This window comes from Rhipicephalus microplus, chromosome 3, assembly GCF_043290135.1.
Source record: "Rhipicephalus microplus isolate Deutch F79 chromosome 3, USDA_Rmic, whole genome shotgun sequence".
In the NCBI taxonomy this organism is placed as follows: Eukaryota; Metazoa; Arthropoda; class Arachnida; order Ixodida; family Ixodidae; genus Rhipicephalus; species Rhipicephalus microplus.
In genome coordinates this window covers 265,451,979-265,471,675 of record NC_134702.1, presented here as the reverse complement: position 1 = coordinate 265,471,675, position 19,697 = coordinate 265,451,979, and the positions used below count along the sequence as shown (strand labels likewise).

General features: G+C 46.1%; 1 pseudogene; it reads left to right on the top strand.

Moving 5' to 3' along the window:
• Positions 1-19,697, top strand: part of LOC119164365 (zinc transporter 7-like) — a 642,854-nt pseudogene that overhangs the window by 77,770 nt on the left and 545,387 nt on the right.

Here is a 19,697-nt window from a genome sequence, read left to right as displayed (position 1 = left end):
CTTGCAAGCGTGTTCTTGCCTCATCAGATGCTTCGTGGTGTTCACTTTCCCACATAAAGGGCATGTCGTCTTTTCTTAGAAAGTGGGTCAGCAATGTTTGAAAATTTTTCGACAAATCACCAATAGTACGCGCATAAACCCAGGAAGCGACGTACTGAATTCTTGTCTTTGGGTGTCGAGAACTTCGCGATACCAGCTGTTTTTTCGGGATGTGGGCGAACGCCTTCGGAGCTGACGATGTGCCCGAAAAATCACAGCTCCTAAAAACCAAAGTTCCGTTTTTCTGGCTTGATGGTCAAGTCTGCTGAACGAAGGGCTTCAAATACTGTGCGGAGTCGCTCTAGATGTTGGTCAAGTGTAGAGGAAAATACGGCAACGTCATTTAACTACACAGAGCAGGACTGCCATTTGAGTCCCGCGAGGACAGCATCTATCATTTTCTGAAACGTCACTGGCGCTGTACACAGGCCGAATGGAAGCGCTCTAAATTCCTAGAGGCCGTCTGGGGTTATGAATGGCATTTTTTCACGGTCGCGCTCATCCACCTCAATCGGCCAATATCCGCTCTTTAGATCAAGGGAAAGAAGTATTTGGCCCTCCGTAGTTGATCGAGTGTATCATCAATACACGGCACAGGATACTCAACCTGTTTGGTTACGCTGATCAGCTTCCGATAGTCCATGCAGAATCTAAGGGTGTTATTTTTTTTAACAAGCACTACGGGAGACGCCCAAGGACTGCTGGAAGGCTACATCGCGCCATCTGAAAGCATGATGACTGATTGATTAATATGTGGGGTTTAACGTCCCAAATTCGCCATATAATTATGAGAGACGTCATAGTGGAGGAATCCGGAAATTTTGACAACCTGGGGTTCTTTAACCTGCACCCAAATCTGAGCACACGGGCCTACAACATTTCCGCCTCCATCGGAAATGCAGCCGCCGCAGCCGGGACTCGAACCCGCAACCTGCGAGTCAGCAGTCGAGTACCTTAGCTACTAGACATGTGCGGCGGGGCCCATCTGAAAGCATCTCCTCAACTTGTTTCTTGGTGACGTCTCTTTCCTTTTGTGATGCTCCGTATGGGTGCTGGAAAATTGGTCTCATGGCTTATTCTGTTATAATCCTGTGTTTTTCAATAGTCGGGCGTCGCACTTTAGAGGAGGTTGAAAAGCAGTCCGGGAATTATTTTTTAAGGAAAACAATCGTTTATTTTGACATTCTTGGAACCTATGGTGGATGATAACTGATGCGTCGACGTTGCAGGTCTCTTGTGAAGTGGTTGGAGTTGTCACTAAGCTGCATAGTTCAGTCACCATACAGAACTTGTGGAAATAGGCAATAGCCATACCTTGTGTAATGTCCCTAAATTGGTAAGGAGGACAACTGAGCGGCCATTGGTGAAGTGAACAAGACCCCTAGCCACACATTTTTTTTTGTTTAAAAAGAGCCCTACATTTTCATCCGCTATTACGTAGTGGTCCGAAATGCCTTATTTTTGACAAAAACCGTTACACTAAAACGTGGTGGTATTGTGACGTCATCATCAACAACGCACACAGCTGTAAGACGTCACTTCTCCAATTCCTCCACCGACATAGCTTGTTCGGTCAAAAACACTACACTGATTCTGCTCAGAATAGTTATGGCTTCATTGGCTTGCAGAAGATTCATTCCTGATGAACTCCTGACGAAGCTCCCTCAAATTTTTCGGCAGTACGTTGAAGTCGGCAACGAAAGCGAAGCCTCTTATGCCGAGCCTTGAGGTGTACCTGCCAAGTGGCGTAATAGTGTGACCACTTGCCGTGCGTGTCTGTGCCCTACTTAATTTTGTCACAACATTTTTTAGTTTCTTTGCCAATTTGTGACTCATTACCGAATAATCAGTGCCGGTGTGAACTAAAGCATTCAACTCATATTCGTCTATTTTTAACCACAAATCTGAAGTAATCTTCGCACTGCTGCACTTATCCTCTGTAATTGCACCATCAGCATGAAACAGTGATGGAGGATCTTCGCAACTGTAGTTATCAGCGGTCTCACCTCCACTGGTCGCTCGGTTCAGTTTTCCGGATGTGGGCTTGTAGAACGGTGTCCAGACCGTGCAGAAGAAGCACTTGGGCTGGGTGATAGGTAACGTCTGTGTGACGGCGATCTTGGCTGATGTTGGCCTAGAGTGAGTGGGCTCTGGCGCGTGGACAGGTACTCTTCGATCTCCGCTGGCCGTTCACCGATCTACGCTGGCCGTTCACCATTTCGAGGGCATGGTGCGTACAACGGAGAGCCCCTTAATCCTGCCTGTCAGTAAGGGCAGAACTTATACACGTGACCGGCTTCCTTGCAATGAAAACACAAAGGCCTGTGCTCATGGTCACGCCAGATGTCACTTTTCCGGGGCTTTGCTCCATGTAGCAAGCTACACCACGGGCTCGTGGCAGGTAGGTAGCCGTCGGTTCCAGTGAACGAGGTGCGCTGCGTACCGTCTGTGGGTAAGGAGTGGCCATCGCAACTGCTGCTTTGGTGTGTGCCGTGGGTTGTCTGAGTATTTCCGGGTTGGTTGGGTGTCGTTGGATTGGATTTTGCTCACACTCCGGCTCGCCTATTATCTGCCTCAGTTCATCTCGTACTGCGTCGACGACAGAGAGTGTTGCTGTAGTGTGATGTGCTTGCAACTTGCTGAAATCTTCCCCGATCACCGATCACATAAGTTCTCACAGGGCGTCCATGTCACTTCACTGGCCTCCGGAGAAGACATTGGCAGGTGCGTAGTTTATGTTTCGATTGTATTGTCGAGCCCACTGTTCTAGCGTTTTCTTGATGGCTGTCGCTTCCGTATGAAACTTTGCAACTGTTCGTGATGCGTTGCGGACGAGAACACCGAATAGCTCTTGCTTCACCCCACCAATGAAGTGGCGCAGCTTCTTATCTTCAGTCATATGGGAATCTGCGCGCTTGAAAAGCGGATCATATCCTCGGTGTACATGGTGACGCTTTCGTTGGTGGGGTGGTTTCTGGTTTTAAGCGCTGCCTGCACCTTTTCTTTGCGATCCATGCTGGCATAAGTAGCTAGAGCTTGTCACCGAAATTCATCGCAGGTAGTGAAGGAGGCTTCTTGGTTCTCATACCACGTCTTTTCAAAGTCCTCCAAAGCAAAGTGTACGTGGGGGTGCTTCTCTCTCTCTCGTCCCAATCGTTCAAACTTGCCACTCTCTCAAAGAGGTTCAGCCAATCTTACGCGTCTTCATACGAGTCGTCATGAAATAATGGTGGCTGGTGAGGCTGACTGATGATCACCACGTGTGCTGGTGTTACCTGGCTTGTCATAGTGGTGGCGTCCTTTGACTGAGTTCCCCTCGGCGTGAAGTGGAGTGAACTGAATTCTGGTGAGTCACCTCGAACACGGCGACTGGTCCTCTGGTGCACAGGTGTCAGGTCCGCAGGATAAAGTCACTGGTGGCCGGGGCTACGCTGTCTTTCGTTCGTAGGACTTCGATTCATTAACCAGCACCTCCACCAGAAATGTAGCAATGTTGAAGGACTCGGGGGTATAATAAAACGTATTTATTGAAAGGGCAAACCTTTCGACAAGAGTGGCGATGTTGGGTTTTTTGTGAAACATTTGAAAGAAATTTATGTAGCGCGAGGCGAAAAAACGAACACAGGAAAAAATCGACTGAGAGGACAGAACGCTCTGGGGTGAGGATGTAGCGCTCTGTCCTCTCAGTCTATTCTTTCCTGGGTTCGTTTTTTCGCCTCGCGCTACATAAACTTCTGGCGAACCTGTGTCCACAACTCAATGTGACTATGGTTGTAAAACTACGTGTCAGTCGAGCACCAAAGATGTCTTTCAGCTGCCTTCTTCCTTTCCGTGAGAAGTGCCGAGCGCGTGGCGCACATCAGCTGGGTCCAGCCGGGTGCTTGTGCAATCATCCTCTCTGCGCAATACAAAACGGCACACATGTTCGTCCCTGTGCGTCCAGTTATGGGCGCATTGTTTGAATGCACGCAAGATGTCGCGGCAATATGAATATAAGAGACGCCGTAGTGGAGGGATCCGAAAATTTTGACCGCCTGGGATTCGTGAACGTGCACCGAAATCCCAGCACATAACACGGGTCTCATGTATTTTCGCCTCCTTTGAAAATGTGGCCACCACGGCCAGGATTCGACCCGCCACTTGCGGGTCTGCATCCGAGTGTATTAGAGAACCCTGGAGGGCGTATTTGACAACGTGAAGTGCCGTGCTACTGAGTTCGGTGGGCTCGATTGCCAGTTATGGCAGCGGTATTTCGAAAGGGCTAAATGAAAAAGAACAACTGCGGGCTTAGATTTAGGAGCATTTTCGAGAACCCCAAGTAATGAATATGAATCATGAGGTCCCCGGTACAGCGTGTTTCATCATGTAGTGGTTTTGGTATATAAAATCCGAACAATTCTATTGCGTCCCAAAAGTGATCTACTTTCAAGTGCTCGCTGGTTACCACAATTTGCTGACAAGTGTCATGATGTATATAGCTTGATAATTCATTGTTTTTTCCGTCGTCAGCAGAAAAGAAAATCAAGTACGCTAATAACGCCTTTCACGGTGCAGTTTGAGCCTTGCAGCCCACCGATCAAGTGATTTATCTTCAACTATTCGCCCAATTTCGAAGCTGAAAGGTTCTTCAACTTTCAACTAACAAAATTTATCGCACTTCAGTCCCCACACGCGCAACACGTTGCGGAACACAACGACGACGAGGCATGGCTGGCACGTTTTCGCTAAGCAAGTTTTCGTGTTATTACCGCATCACGGCTTGCGCTGGTCGCCATTTGCCGACGCCAGTGTAGCTGAGAGTTGCGAATACAATAAAAGATTTCACTAATATCAGTGCGTGTATAAGTTCTAAAAATCAGCGCCATACCTATTGCCCTAGCTCAATTCACTACAAATAACAAGAATGAACACCGATTTCAGTTATTCATGTTTTATTAGTACAGCGTACATGATAGATCGAAATATTCTAAACGCAGGCGTAGACCTAAGCCCGGCGTTTGTTAATATGGAACGCGAACAAATATTACCGATTTTGTAAGATGACATTATGAAAGTAACCTTTTAACCTGTTAGGTTCATTTATAATAATTATAACTTATCTACAGAGTCAGTCCATGACTATTTTCATTATTGCATATGTAATCAGTGCTCTAACCATTAAATTGGGGTGATTAAAATCACCTAAATTATGTTAAGAAAAAAACACGTTGGTCCAACAACGCATTATTGGAATTTCCGCTGACGTTTACTGACGTCTTGTAAAACTAGCCCATTATTGATAAACTAGTACCTCACCAACCCAACATGACCTATCTTAGCACTACGTGACATATTACTAAAATGACACAGATAATTCAAGAATAGTTCACTCACCAGTTTTGCACCACACCAGCGACTGCCGAGTCTCTCACCACTCGGGATATCACAATGTGTCGGATGCTACCAGGAACCATCCACGATTACCATTCGCACAACTCCCTTCTTTCGATGATAAACTTCGTTGCTGCTTGTAGTCGCTTGTGATATCCAGAAGTTGCACAGAACGATTTCTTTTTTCCGAACGCGACCGAGTGCTTCGCAGAATCCTCACTGCACCGGCTTGGTCTGAGCCATGTTAGTTTGTGGGGAACATCGTTCCGGCGCCGAGGCTGCCTACATCACTCCTCGAACAAGCAATGAATGCCACAGAGCGATGAGCCGGGATCATTGGAGAGCATCCACCGACGCAAAAGCGATGTGCCGGATCATTTTCAGAGCAATCATGGGAGCATAACCGAGAGATTGGCCCGTTTTTCTTTGTTTTTTTTTTGTCCTGCACCCACCGGAGAAAAGCGGTGGAAAATGAATGTGTTTGCACCGGTACAAACCAGTTCTATTGGGGCTACCAGAGGAGAGTGGGTGAATCATTCACCGATTTCTCCCAGTTGGGCATATTTTTATTTACAGTGTAGTAAGCCCATAAATATGTCATGTAGCTAAGTTTCAGTAGAACAAATAAAGAAATTGATTGGCTGAGTAGTGAACTTGTGTTATAACCTGTCCGTTAGACCAAACAGATTGATCTAATTTCTTAAATTCTTTATATGAGCTTTTATAGGCAGAAGGTCCACAGGACTGCATGAGTGTGCTGTGACTTTGAACCTGTTTGTGTCAGTATAAGGCTTGGTCATCACATTCGCACTCAATCTGTTACTATGATGGCGAAATTCTTGTGTTCTTGCTTCTGGGCGTGTTTTTTGTGCTTTCTGTAGATATATAAAACCGGCCAGCGCATAACTGGTGTACTGTTTCGAGTTTATGGATGTCTTATGCGCACTGAGCGGCAAATAAAAAAAAAGTTTTGAAAAAGAGGCCTACGTGGTGTGTGGTGGGCGTTTGAAGTGTGCGCCTTCAAAAAGTGTGCGTCACACAAAGAGATGAGAAAGTGCACGCGAGGACTTGTGTAAAAGACAATGACGATGAAGATCTCGCGTGCGAGGGCACGAGGACGCGTGTTGCTATGAGAGCAAAGTGAAAGAGCAGAGACCTAATGTTCAATTACCACGTAATCCTGACATGAATAACCTCAGATTCAGAAACAGAAAACAGTGGGCCGGGAGTACAAGAAGAACAAGAAGAGCGGTAGGTGGTCACCGGACGCTCAAGATGGGTCGTCGAGACTTCAACCAGCCGGGGCCTCCAGCCGTCATGTTCCCACTCGAGAGCACCCTCGCCATCCGGTCATGAACGCCAGTACAAGGCCTGTGGACTTCGGTCGTGACCGGGCTACGGGCCTGAACTCTGCATCAAGCAAACTGGCCAGGTTTCCCTGATTTCTCGAAGCGTGGTACAACCACCAGCATTCTCTCGTCGTCAGCAGTGAGTCCACGTCACTACTACAGTGAAGCCTTTCCGTTTGGTGAGACGGACCTACAACTACTCCACCACTCAATCGCGTCCGAACTGTGCTTCCTAAGCTGTTTAAGGTTTTAAACTGCCACTTAGTTTTCGGTGAAAACTGTTTGAACGTGTGCAATGTGCACTTGTGTGATAGTAGTGTAGTTTTTGTTTATACATAAGGTTTAGTGCTTGTTCATTAAACCAATGGTTTTGTACTCGTTGATGTTCCCAGATGCTCAGCCCGAGAGAGCTAATTTATAGCATAAAAAGAGCCTGTATCACATTTTCATATGTACTACGTCAGTCCTCTGTATTTATATGATCTTTATCTTATGAAATTTCTCATGTTTTCGCAGCCTTGGACTCATATCGGACGCATTCCACATGTTTTTCGACTGCACGGCACTCTTGGGAGGTCTGGTCGCTGCGGTGATCACCAAGTGGGATGCCAATGCGCAATTCTCTTATGGGTGAGCGTCTACCTTCAGATATTGAGTAGTCATTGCTGTTCTTGTAGGAGGATAGAGTGAACACCGTTTTACGCATTATGAGAGCAAATGTTTAATCATCTCATGAAGGATTACCATCATTTTATTTATTTATTTTATTTATTTATTAGAATACCCTCAGGCCCGTAGGGCATTACAGAGGGGGTGGGTACAACATTTTATAACACACAAAGGAATAAGGACAAGAAAAAAAGACAAAGAAAAGAAACAAGTGTCAGATGCGCAAATCACGAAGGTAACATAAATCAACTAAAAATGCATAAGTAAGAATTCAAGCACATACAAGACAAAGATAATGGAAACTGCGTATAGTTACAAACATTGCTGAGAAATTGCAGTCTTGAATAACAAAGGGTCTGTTATTGTTACAACGGAAGAGGGAAGATTTTATATAATGAATCGAAGCCGAAAGAAGGGGCCCAATGTCGGTAAGAGTACTGACTCCTAATTGGAACGCGGTCACTCTATTTTATTCGAATTGTTGTTCACACTATATATTGACGTTCTAGTGCGAATGCATATTACAACGTTGAACAGTATGCTGATTACTGCATGACAAAAAAATGGCTACATTGGCTGGTCGCTGTAGCATTTTAAAAGAAATATACTTTATTAGTGTGCAGAATGTTCTAGAAAGAAGTCAGATAGGACAGGGAGCACTATATTTCCTTTATTATGATAATTTTATCGCCTCTATAACGGGGCCATTAAATGCCTGTAGTTTAAATTCATCTTGAGGACTAACCCCCATATTCAGAAACGCTGCTGCACTAGAACTTGACTTGAAACAACCTTCTATGCATCGTGTTTGAAAGGCGTATGTGCGCTTGTGCTGCCTTGGCACCACCAGAAAACAGCGCGTTAGAAACGCGTTTGTGCTGCATTCAAGTCTGTGGCAAGTTAAGTTCAAGTAAAGCAGCGTTTCTGTATATGGGGCTAAGTCACACTACGTTTATTTCACACTTGTTCGATTCTTCATGCTTAGTTTTTTAACTTCTGCAACAACAAAGGCAGCAAATAGTTAAGTGGAGAAAACATGTAGATTGGTTTCCAAGTTGTCTGACCAGACAGTTTCAATTTTTGCATACGTTAACATTTAGCATGTCCATGTTTAGTACACATATCAGTGAAATAAAAAAAAACAACAGCTGCATTCGAACTTCGTAATTTACGTGTATATATTTGCAAAAGTTGAAGGGCGCCTTCCAATTTCCAAAGTATGTTTGTCGAAAAACTGCAGCCGTTTCACTAATCATGCTATGTATTTTTCGTGCATGACACTGCTGATGCAAGTGCACAATTCTTTGAAATGTCTGTGCTTGTGGGCTCTATCCCCTCTCTAACCAATTTGTCATGCTGGTCTGTTCGTGGGCTGGCCATTGCGAGGTCATGACCGTTCAATCTTGGTGCTCCTAAACCTGTATTCCCATGACAAACCAAATAACGATTCGAGCTTACGGATTTCATACTACGTCACCATAAGCCAGCTTTCTCATCGTAAGCCGTTCTAGCTTTCCCGCTTCGGTCCACGTAGACCGATTCATGAAACCATGGAAGCCCAAATGGCTGTAGAGATCCCGGGAACCAGTGCCAAAATCCTCGCTTGTAGCGTGAACTCTCCCCTTTCGTGTGAATGCTAGCTGTGGGGGGATCACTGACCTTCATTTAAAAGGCTGGACACCTCATCCCCGCTCTCCCATACGGGCACTTTTGAAGATACCGCTAGATCTTTTTGGTGTCTTGGAAGCTGACGTCTTTTGGTGTTTTAAAAGCGTAATTGAAATATGTGGTGGCAGTTGTTATTCTGTTTTTTGTGTTTTGGGGGCGAAGCTTCTTAAGCCATTGGTCGTTCTCTCCTCTGTAGTCGTGGTAGTAGTATCTAGCCACCTCTAGTTTGAGTTGCTCAATAGATGGCGTTTTGTGCATATATCCTCGGGAATAATATAACTCAATGGCATAAGTGGTTTGCAAAGCCTATCCACGAAGTGAATCCTGATGAGTGGGGCGAAGCGTGTGTTCACAGTCTGTGTGTCCATTTGGCCATCCGTTCGTGCGTCAGTCTGTCTGTCCATCCGTGGTTCTTTCTGTCCTTCCGTGCTTCACTCCGTCCATTCGTGAGTCCATCTATGCTTCTGTCTGTCGGTTCGAGCATCCGTCAGTCCGTCCGTACGTCCATTTGAACGGGAGTACAAACGGACGCTTCATCCCACTTTCATCATTCACTCTGTGGATTGCTGCTATTTCTTTTATTATAACAGTATTGCGGTCATCCGACGCTACACGATAAATGACAGGTGCTGTAGCGACGCCGTAGCGGCGCTGTAGCGACCCGCTGATCACCGCTGACAAGCTCATTTGGAAAGGGTTTTAACTGTTTCAAGCACGCTCCATTTTGGGTGAAAAACAGAGTTTTATTTATAAAATGCAGAATTATTTTGCATAAAATAACTTTCTCACAAGAAACAAAGAATTGGTAGTTTTAACAAACATGCGGGCTCTGTTACATCAACCAAACAGGCCGGTGCAATAATGATCACTTGATGGAGCTCGCTAACACTCTAAAAGGCTTCGTTCTCAGCCACTTGGCGGACCATTGTAAAAAGTGGGGCTGTCAGCCAATTTTTGACTATTGTCGGATTGTGGTGCAGTTGAAAAATCAGTGTGAGCGCGAGATTAGCGAAGCCTTCTACATTCAGCGATCTAGTACTTCCTGTGTTAGCGTACCTTCGATTTCTCTTCACGGCTGTGAAATTAGTTATTTAGGATCCACTCAGTATAACGGACTCTTGATAAGGTAAACCGTTTGGCACATGTATATGTAATTTTGTTGATGTTGCGTGGTTATGCGCAGATTCTGTTTTCCTATAAGTTTCAGTTGTCCCCGCCGCGGTGGTCTAGCGGCTAAAATACTCGGCTGCTGACCGGCAGGTATCGGGATAGAATCCGGGCTGCGGCGGCTGTATTTCCGATGGAGGCGGAAGCGTTGCAGGCCTGTGTGCTCAGATTTGGGCGCACGTTAAACCCCAGGTAGCCGAAATTTCCGGAGCCCTCCACTACGGTGTCTCTCATACTGATATGGTGGTTTTGGGACGTTAAACTCCACATATCAATCAATTATTATATATTACTGTTGTTTTGCAATAAACATTAGTTGTTAGTTCAGCGCTCTGTTCTCGTGTCTTCTATCCCCTCCTGTCGTTTGCGCTGTTAAGCACCTTCTTCGTCTACCTTGGCAGTTTTAGTTCAAGAGATACCAGGGGTGCTATTCTGGACACTGTTTAATTCCAACATAGTGTAAAATTTCGGAATGGCGGCATTTTAGGCCAATCAGAGAAGCCGTAGCAGTTCATTAGATCAATCAGGATCGATTGATGGCGGAATGTGACAACATGGTTGAATTCACCAGTGTCCAGAATAACACTACAGGTGGTCATATGAGGTGAACAACAAAAAGCAAGGGCCTACTGGTTATTTTCGATGAAAGGCCGCAAAGCAGTTCTCTTTTCCTCGCAAGAGCTAAGATGCATTTTGTTTAGCGCACATTAATCTAATTAATCAGAGCGCTTGTATATATCTTGAAAAACAGTTCCATTAGAGAGCGATCGAAAAATGTATATCATTTCCCTTCTAAAATCTTCATGGTGGTCGGCCCAGGGGATCAACTTTAGTGCAGTGGTGCTAAGCATATTGATCGGATACGGCTTTTCATTTCCCAATTCCTTGATATTAGCAACTCGGAAGGCATGGTTACCAAAGCGAAAACAAAGGCAGTACACTTGCTGTCGGCGCTTCATTATTGTTGGTGGATTAGAGACGATCTGCTGGGCAACGCAAAAGGTTGACTAGCAAATGCACAATTCGGCAAAATTGTAATTTTTATAATATGTAGATTGAGATTTTTGGACCCCTTAGAGTCCATACCAAGGAACTACAAAACAAGTCTTCACTCATCCAAGTCGCAGTCACGACGACGATGATAATATACTCTTGCTGATAGCGCTCGATGATGTGTCAGCGGCCGCTGAGCGCGGGCGGTGGTGGCTTCAGCTAACTACAAACTTCAGCGACATGGTTGTCAGTATTGACTGAATAGAGCTCTTCATTTCTATGTTCTTTAGCGTTAGCTATCAATGAAAAATAAAGGTAAATCTAAGGGCTAATTGTCATTGTTAGGCAAAATAATAAGGAGAGCTCACAGACAACTATACCGAGGAAAGTATAGGGGATCTTATGAGAAGTATTGGTAGCGTAATTGTGAACGAAGCAATGTGGACGAAAATATCACTTGCAGTGAGCAGAGCCCGAACCTGCTACCTTCAAAAAATGCTTCCAATGCCCGACCAACTGAGGCGCCGTTGCGGCCATTGCCTTGTCCACTTTATAAGCTATGCATGTGCATTTCAACACGGGAGCATCCGTCAGCGTCAATTGTTCCCATTGCGGCAAGTGTGTACACTCATTTTTTGCCTGTTGTTGTGACGTAGCACGTGACCTTATCACGAGCTGGCAGCTGACCAATTATCCGTCGTATAGCTAATCATATAGCAGCGTAAGCTACTCATACAACATACTCTCCTGCACTCTAAACATAGAGGGACAGCACATACTTATAAATCTTTAAAGATATATTGGTTCCACCATCTAGCGCGCCTTGAGGATGCCGACAGCCGGAAAACAGCAAGCGTCACATGTCACATTGAAGCCCAAACGAAGTAACGTCATCTCTGTCAGATTACCGAAAATTTTGGAAAATCTTACGATATATCCACGAAGTGAATGACGCTGAAGGAGCTTGCTTCGTCCATGCGTCCGTCCGTCTGTCTGTGTGTGTCGTCTGTCTGTCTGTCTGTCTGTCTGTCTGTCTGTCTGTCTGTCTGTCTGTCTGTCTGTCTGTGTGCCTGTCTGTCTGTCTGTCCTTTCATCCACCCGTCCGCCTAAACTGCGAAGTGCTATCTAGGGCGTGGTATTCAAACCAACCAAGGGCCCAACTGCGCCTCTATTGATAGTGGTGAGAACTAGCGTGACTACTATTACAGGATGGATGGACAAGTGTCGAGCATCAGGAGCAAGCTCCTGAAAATGTGCCATGGGAAATTCGACGCGTAAGGCTCATGTGTTTGAAGGCGAAAAAATGAAGGAAGGCTGGTTACCTGGATTGACCACTGTGCTGGCAAAAGTGAAACCACAAAGTCCTGATTTCGATTTCAGAGAGCGATGAATGCGCCAGGGCCCAGAGTGTTTTTTTGTAAACATAGTTGATTATGTCAGCACAAGAAAATGTGTGCAGGTGAGCACCGAGTTGACAGCTCTTTCAATAAAGGCTTCTCCCGAAACATCACAAGTAGGCGACCCTCCCCCCCAAAAAAATTATTGCAGCATATCAATGAAGTGAATGATGATGAGTGGGGCGAAGCATCCGTCCGTTCGTTCGTCTGTCTGTCTGTCTGTCTGTCTGTCTGTCTGTCTGTCTGTCTGTCTGTCTGTCTGTCTGTCTGTCTGTCTGTCTGTCTCTGCACCTGTCTGTCTGTCCGTCCTTTCGTCTGTGTCTCCGTCGTTCTGTGCTTAGTTCTTTCCACCCATTAGTCTGTCTGTCTGTCTGTCTGTCTGTCTGTCTGTCTGTCTGTCTGTCTGTCTGTCTGTCTGTCTGTCTGTCTGTCTGTCTGTCTGTCTGTCTGTCTGTCTGTCTGTATGTCTGCCTGCCTGCCTGCCTGCCTGTCTGATGATGATCACTGTCTGTCTGTCTGTCTGTCTGCCTGCCTGCCTGCCTGCCTGCCTGCCTGCCTGCCTGCCTGCCTGCCTGCCTGCCTGCCTGCCTGCCTGCCTGCCTGCCTGCCTGCCTGAAGATGATGTTTGATGTTTTGTGGCGCAAAGGCCATTTCACGGCCAAAGAGCACCAGTTCATCTTATTAAGATATGGACAATGGTTGTGATAAGCGGCTGTATAAGGGCCATAAAATTCCTCGTGGTAAGGCGGGTAAAAACATACAAGTAAAAAAATCATGACCATGCTGTGAAAGGTTTGTGTGGTGTGAATAGATGAAAAAAGTTGGTGATAATAAAAAACGATGGTGGACATGTATGGCATTAGCACAAGTGCCTCACTAGTTCATACCCTTGCGTCCAAGGGCCGTGAGGCAAGTGCTTTGTTGTGTAGCCACTGCAGCGAAAACTTCTCTGGAGAGGTCGTGCTGTGGAATGCCCGGGTATATGTTATGAAAACTACGAATTTTTTTAAAAACGCTACCAATGATTTATGACTAAAAAGTGGTTCCCTACCGATGAACATTGCAGGGTGTAAAGGTATATGTTGTCGGTAGGGTAATGAAAAGTGTTGTTTTCTTGGATTTTCTAACTGTTTGCACTGAAATAAAATGTGAATAACTGTTAGTACTTCACCATATCTGTCACACAATGGTGGATCGCCACCGGACAAAAGACATGAGTGTGTCGTGTATGTGTGTCCTATCCTGAGCCTCGTTTGTATTACCTCTGTATGACGTGATTTCGATACTGGTGTGACGTCCCCGCAAACACGGACTGAACCGTGGTCCTTTCAATATGTTTTCGCTCGTTTCTGAAACCCACGCAAAAAAAGGAAAAGAAAACCTTCGGTGTAACGAATGGACATTCCGGAGTGGAGTACCTGGAAGAATTATTTCTACTGTTCTCACGCCCCCCCCCCCCCCCCGCGCAATCACGAGGACCGGGCGGCGCCTTGTGGTTTACAGACAGTGTGACAGTGTATCGTGGCAATAATCCGCGCGCACCCTTCAGATTTGTGGCATGGGGGAGGAGCAGAGCACCTTTTGTTGGTTCGGGGAATGCGACCCTGCCGCAGCGCCTGTGCCGGGTCCGGTCTGACTTTCCGTCAGCCTCCGTGGCTCCAGGGCTCATTACTGCGTCCTGCGCGAATGGCCACCCGCGGCGTTGAATGACGAAGAAGCGGTGGCTACGGCAAATACCGAGCTACATAGAAACGTTGAGGCTTGGTCAGGACATCGGCTCATCAAGTACCAGAAACCGGCGCAAATGGTTCGGCCGAAAGCTTTTTGGCACAACACTGCAAACTCTGGACGTTGGCCATTACAGACGACGCACTTTGTCGGAAGCATCAGCACCATTGTTCGCCCGTAATTAAAGTGTCTTGGGACAGCTCGCCCATCTCTCTCTCTGAGGCTCGAGTTTGTACATTGTTACTTGCTCGGCTTTGTTTGGTAGAGGGTTTTCTACTGGTGTGGGCCGCGGGGGCGGCCGTCGAAGATGATACACTCTGACTGACAAGAAAATATGCCGCATCGATAGTGGCGATTGGTTTGGTGCCCCGGCTGGTAAGGCGGAGTCAGGTCCTACAAAAAGGGACTACGAGACGATACCAGGAGATTCAGAGAGACGATACGATGAGCTCGAGATGGTAGAGAGACGGAATGGAAAAGGAAGATAACGGTGTGAAGAGATAGCAATGAAAGTCGATGAGATGATGACTGAGCCAGAGATGATATGACGAGGAATGAAAGTTAGAGATGGGAAACGAGGAAGCGAGTGATTGGGGGACGTGAATAAAGAAAGTTAAGATGGAAATCGCTGAGAGAGACAACGAAGACGACGAAGACGATGACGACTGACAACACGGACCATTCGTGAGACGAACTTTACGCACCCTATTTAGACGAGCCTGGCAGGCAGAGAAGCGGCGAGTTGAGACATTGCATGGTTTTATTCATTGATAACTTCATAATTTGTGTCGTCGTGTGTTTGCTTTATATATGCATAACCTTGTGTTGTTGCAGTTACTTTATGTGCCTGCCCAGTGTCTAACGTCGCGAGTGTCTAAATCATGTGTTATAATTTTGTGTAGTGATTGATGCACCCGGGTATACCATGTTTGCACTTAGTAATAAATTAAATGAACCAGTAAACAGGAACAGGTCGTAGCCTCTCCTACTTCCCGGCCCCAGCACGATTCCCTGTATGTGAGAAGTGATTGAGACTCATAGCCAACAGGGAACCGCATAGACAAGGGGTTGAGTGGTCTTCCCTCTCTTTGGAAATCAGTGGCGTAGCTGGGGGCGGCGATTTGGTATGGTGTGGCTTAATAATGTGTAGCTTGTTTTTTGTGTGTCTATCCCACTTGCCCTGCCAGTAGTCCTTGAGTATTCATTTGAGAGACGGCTTCAGATTAAGGGCCGCGATTCATATGGATGTAGTGGCAGTGCTTTCGTGGACGGGTGCAGCAAGCTGATCCGCCATCACGTTGCCTTGGATCTCACGGTGCCTGGCACCCAGCACACTACAGCATGTTGTTTGAGTGTGTAGAGTGTGCATAAAACGGAGTAAAGTGAGACGAGGACAGGGTTTTTTGTTTTTTAATATTGTGCAGAGCCGTTACCACACTAAGGGAGTCCGTATCAACTACTGCTTTTTGAATTTTTGATTGTTTGATGTGTTTAGCCGCCACAAGTATCGCGTAAGCTTCCGCTGTGACGATACTTGTGCCTGGATGTAGAAGGCCAGCATCCGAAAAGGATGGGCCGACAGTAGCGTAGGACACAGAGGAGTTAGACTTGGAGGAATTTGTAAAGAACTCAGGACGTGTGTATTTGTGTTGAAGTTCCAGGAAGTAGTTTCGGATATGGGCAATAGGCGCATGTTTTGTAACTTCTAGGAAAGACACATCGCAGTCTATCATCTGCCACTGCCACGGTGGCAGGTATACTACAGGGGTCATTAAACTGTGTTCAAGTGACACTCCAGTTTCCTCAGCTAGACCCTTCAGGCGAACTGAGAAGGGCTGCCTCGTCGAAGGTCTGTTTTGAAACAGAATGGAGCTCGACAAATTGATATACTAGAGTATGAGGGGTGCTTCTTGTCTGCTTTCACCTCAAGAAAATATACAAAGGACATGTTAGTTCTTTGTAGATGACGCGACCATTCATTTGACTCAACGTAAAGGCTTTCTACAGGGCTGGTGCGGAAAGGACCCGTAGAAAGGCGGATGCCCCAATAGTGCACGGGATCCAGCATGTCAAAGCACTTTGAGTCGCAGACTGATAAACAACAGCCCCATAATCTAAGCGGGTGTGAATGAGGCTTTTATACAGGTTCATGAGACATTGCCTATCACTACCCCACGTAGTACTTGACAACACTTTTATAACATCCGTTGCTTTTCAACATTTTGTTTTTAAATACTTTATGTGTGGTACGAAGGTCAATTTATTGTCCAAGATTAAGCCTAAGAATTTATGCTCCGCATTGACTGACAGACGTTGACCGTTCAGTTCAATATCAGGTTCTGGGTGCAAGCCTCTCTTTCGGGAGAACAAGAAACATGTGCTTTTTTCTGGGTTCAGCCGGAATCCGTTTTCCTCTGCCCGTTTGGAGACCTTGTTTAAATTTAACTGAACCTGCCACTCACACATTGCTAGGTTGCATGACACAAAGCCAAGCTGGACGTCATCGACATATGTGGAATAGAACATGTTGGGGGGGATGGACAGGTGCAAGGAATTCATTTTGATAATAAAAAGTGTTCAACTAAGTACACCACCTTGCGGTACTCCCGTTTCTTGCACAAATGTTTGGAGAGAATACAGCCCACATGGACACGGAATATTCGATTGGACAAGTAACTCTCGATTATGGAAAGCATTCTACTGCGCACACCCAGGTGAGACAAGTCTCTTGATATGCCAAAACGCCATGTTGTGTCCTAAGCATTCTCGATATTGAGAAACACCGAGATGAAGTATTGTTTGTGGACGAAAGCGTCTCGGATCTGTGCCTCGATACGCAACAGATGGTCGGTGGTGGGTCTATACTCTCAAAACCTACACTGGAATTGATTGAGCAGATTGTTCGTTTCTAGGAAATAGAAAAGTCAGCGGTTTATCATTTTTTTAAAAATGTTTACAAAGACAGCTTGTAAGTGCAATGGACCTATAACTCGAAACTGAGGAAGAGTCCTTGCCCTTGTTCAAAATAGGGATAATAATAGCCTTTTTCCAGGAAGCAGGGATGGTGCTAGAAAGCCAGATAGCATTGTATAGGGAGAGTAAAGTTTTTCGCGTTTTGAGCAGCGGGTTTTTCAACATTTCATACGTGACACGTTCGTAGCCTGGGGCAGAAATACTGCAGGAGTTTAGTGATGTTTGTAGCTCAGCTAAGTTGAATGGTTTTTATATGACTCGTAATTTGTGCACTTGTAATCTAGTTGCTGCTGTTATATCCTTGCTTTGTATCTTTGGAAAGCTTCAGTGTAGTGTGACGAGCTAGACACCTGCTCGTAGTGTGCACCGAGGAAGCTCGCCTGATCTTCCAGGCTGTCACCCTGTGTCTTTACGAGTGGGAGTGTGTGTACTTGTCTTCCTGCTACCCTACCAACCATGTTCTAGACTTTAGCCTCTTGTGTATATGAACTTATCCCTGATAGAAACTTGTGCCAGCCTTCTCTTCTGGCCTGCCGACGCACTCTCCTGCCTTGAGACTTTATTTTCTCAAAGCTGTCAAGTATTTTGGCTGTCGGTGAATTCCTAAGCAACCTTCATGCCCTCTTCTGCTCTTTTCGGGCATTCCGACACTCAGTGCCCCACCATGGAACGCGTCGCTTGACCGGCATACTAGATGTTTGCGGTATGCACTTGGCTGCTGCATCAGTAAGAAAAGCTGTGAAGTAGTGCACAGCTTCATCCATGTCTAACCTACATATGTTAGTTCAACATAAACGAGTAGTGTTGTGAAACTGTTCCCAGTCCGCTTTGTCTGTCTTCCATCTGGAAACATGTGGAGGACCTTTTTCTAGTGGTGCATTTAGAAAAATCGGAAAGTGATCACTTCCGAAAGGATTGTTGATCACTTTCCATTGAAGTAGAGATACAAGTGATGGGGACACAATGCTGAGATATATGCATGAGTAGGTTTTGTTGGCGAGGTTAAAGTATGTTGGCTCTTTCCTATTCAACAGACACGCACCCGAAGAAAAGAGAAACTGTTCGATTAGGCGACCTTGTGCATCGCAGCGAGAGTCGCCCCATACACCATTATGTGCATTCAAGTCCCCGAGGATAATATATAAGGTTCCGGTAGTTCATGTATCAGTGACTGGAATTCGTGTTGTTCAAGACGGTACTGTGGAGGTATGTAAAGAGAGCAGATGGTGACAAGTTTGTTCAAAAGAACTGCTCGAACAGCCACTGTCTCAAGGGATGTTTGTTGCGGTAGATGTGTACATGCTACGCCCTGGTCAACTATAATGGCCACACCGCCAGATGATGCTACAGCGTCATTGCGGTCCTTTCTGAACATTACATAACGACGTAGAAAATTGTTTTTTCTGAAATTAAAGTGTGTCTCTTGTACACAAAGCACTTTTGGGGAGTGTTCGTGTAAGAGTTCCTGGATTTCGTCGAGGTTTCTAAGCAATCCTCTGATGTTCCATTGTATTATTTGTGTATCCAGTATGAGTGTAAATAAGTGCTGTGTGTACTAAAGAAGTATTGCGTCAAGCTAAGAAGGCTTTTCAGGCCCTGTATTGATGGTTTTTGATTTTCTAGCGCGCACCAATGTGCCGCACCTGTCCTTCGACACCGAAGTTACCGTTGAACTCGCTGTTGTGTCCGTCACCTCGGACGAGGGGCTGGATGCCCGCTCGCGGTTCACGCGTGCTGGCACGGAGGTCTTAGGGCAATCTGTCGACACAGAAAGCCCTGGGGCTTCAGGTCCGGTGGCCTGCAAGAATTTTGGTGGCGGAAGAGCCTGTGCTACTTCCGCTGAGAGGCTGAATGGCACTGCCGCTCGTCCACTTTGTGTGGTACATGTGGGCGCCGCAGATTTTGGTGGCACTGCCCCTTTTCGTGCCACCTCCGCAAACAAAGGACCTTGCATTAGGAGACGCTTGCGCGCCTCCCTAAACGAGATGTTTTCATTTACTTTCAGGGTGAGTACTTCTTTCTCATGTTTCCATGTAGGGCATGTGCGAGAGTAAGCGGGGTGTCCACCATCGCAGTTCGCGCAGTGGGAAGTGGCTTCTTCACATTTGTCTGTAGCGTGTTTCTGCGAACTACCCTGATGGCCGCGGCAGCTCTGAGAACCGTGGCCGATCGCTGGCAGGTAAGACAACGTCGAGGGTTGGGGATGTGAGGTCGGACCTTTAACTTCAAGTAGCCTGTTTCAATATATTGTTACGTGAGTAACGAGACAAAGTATTGCGAATATATTCGAAAAATATATTTGCAAGAGCGGTTGCAGCACTGGCCAGTCTGGCTCCGAGCTCGA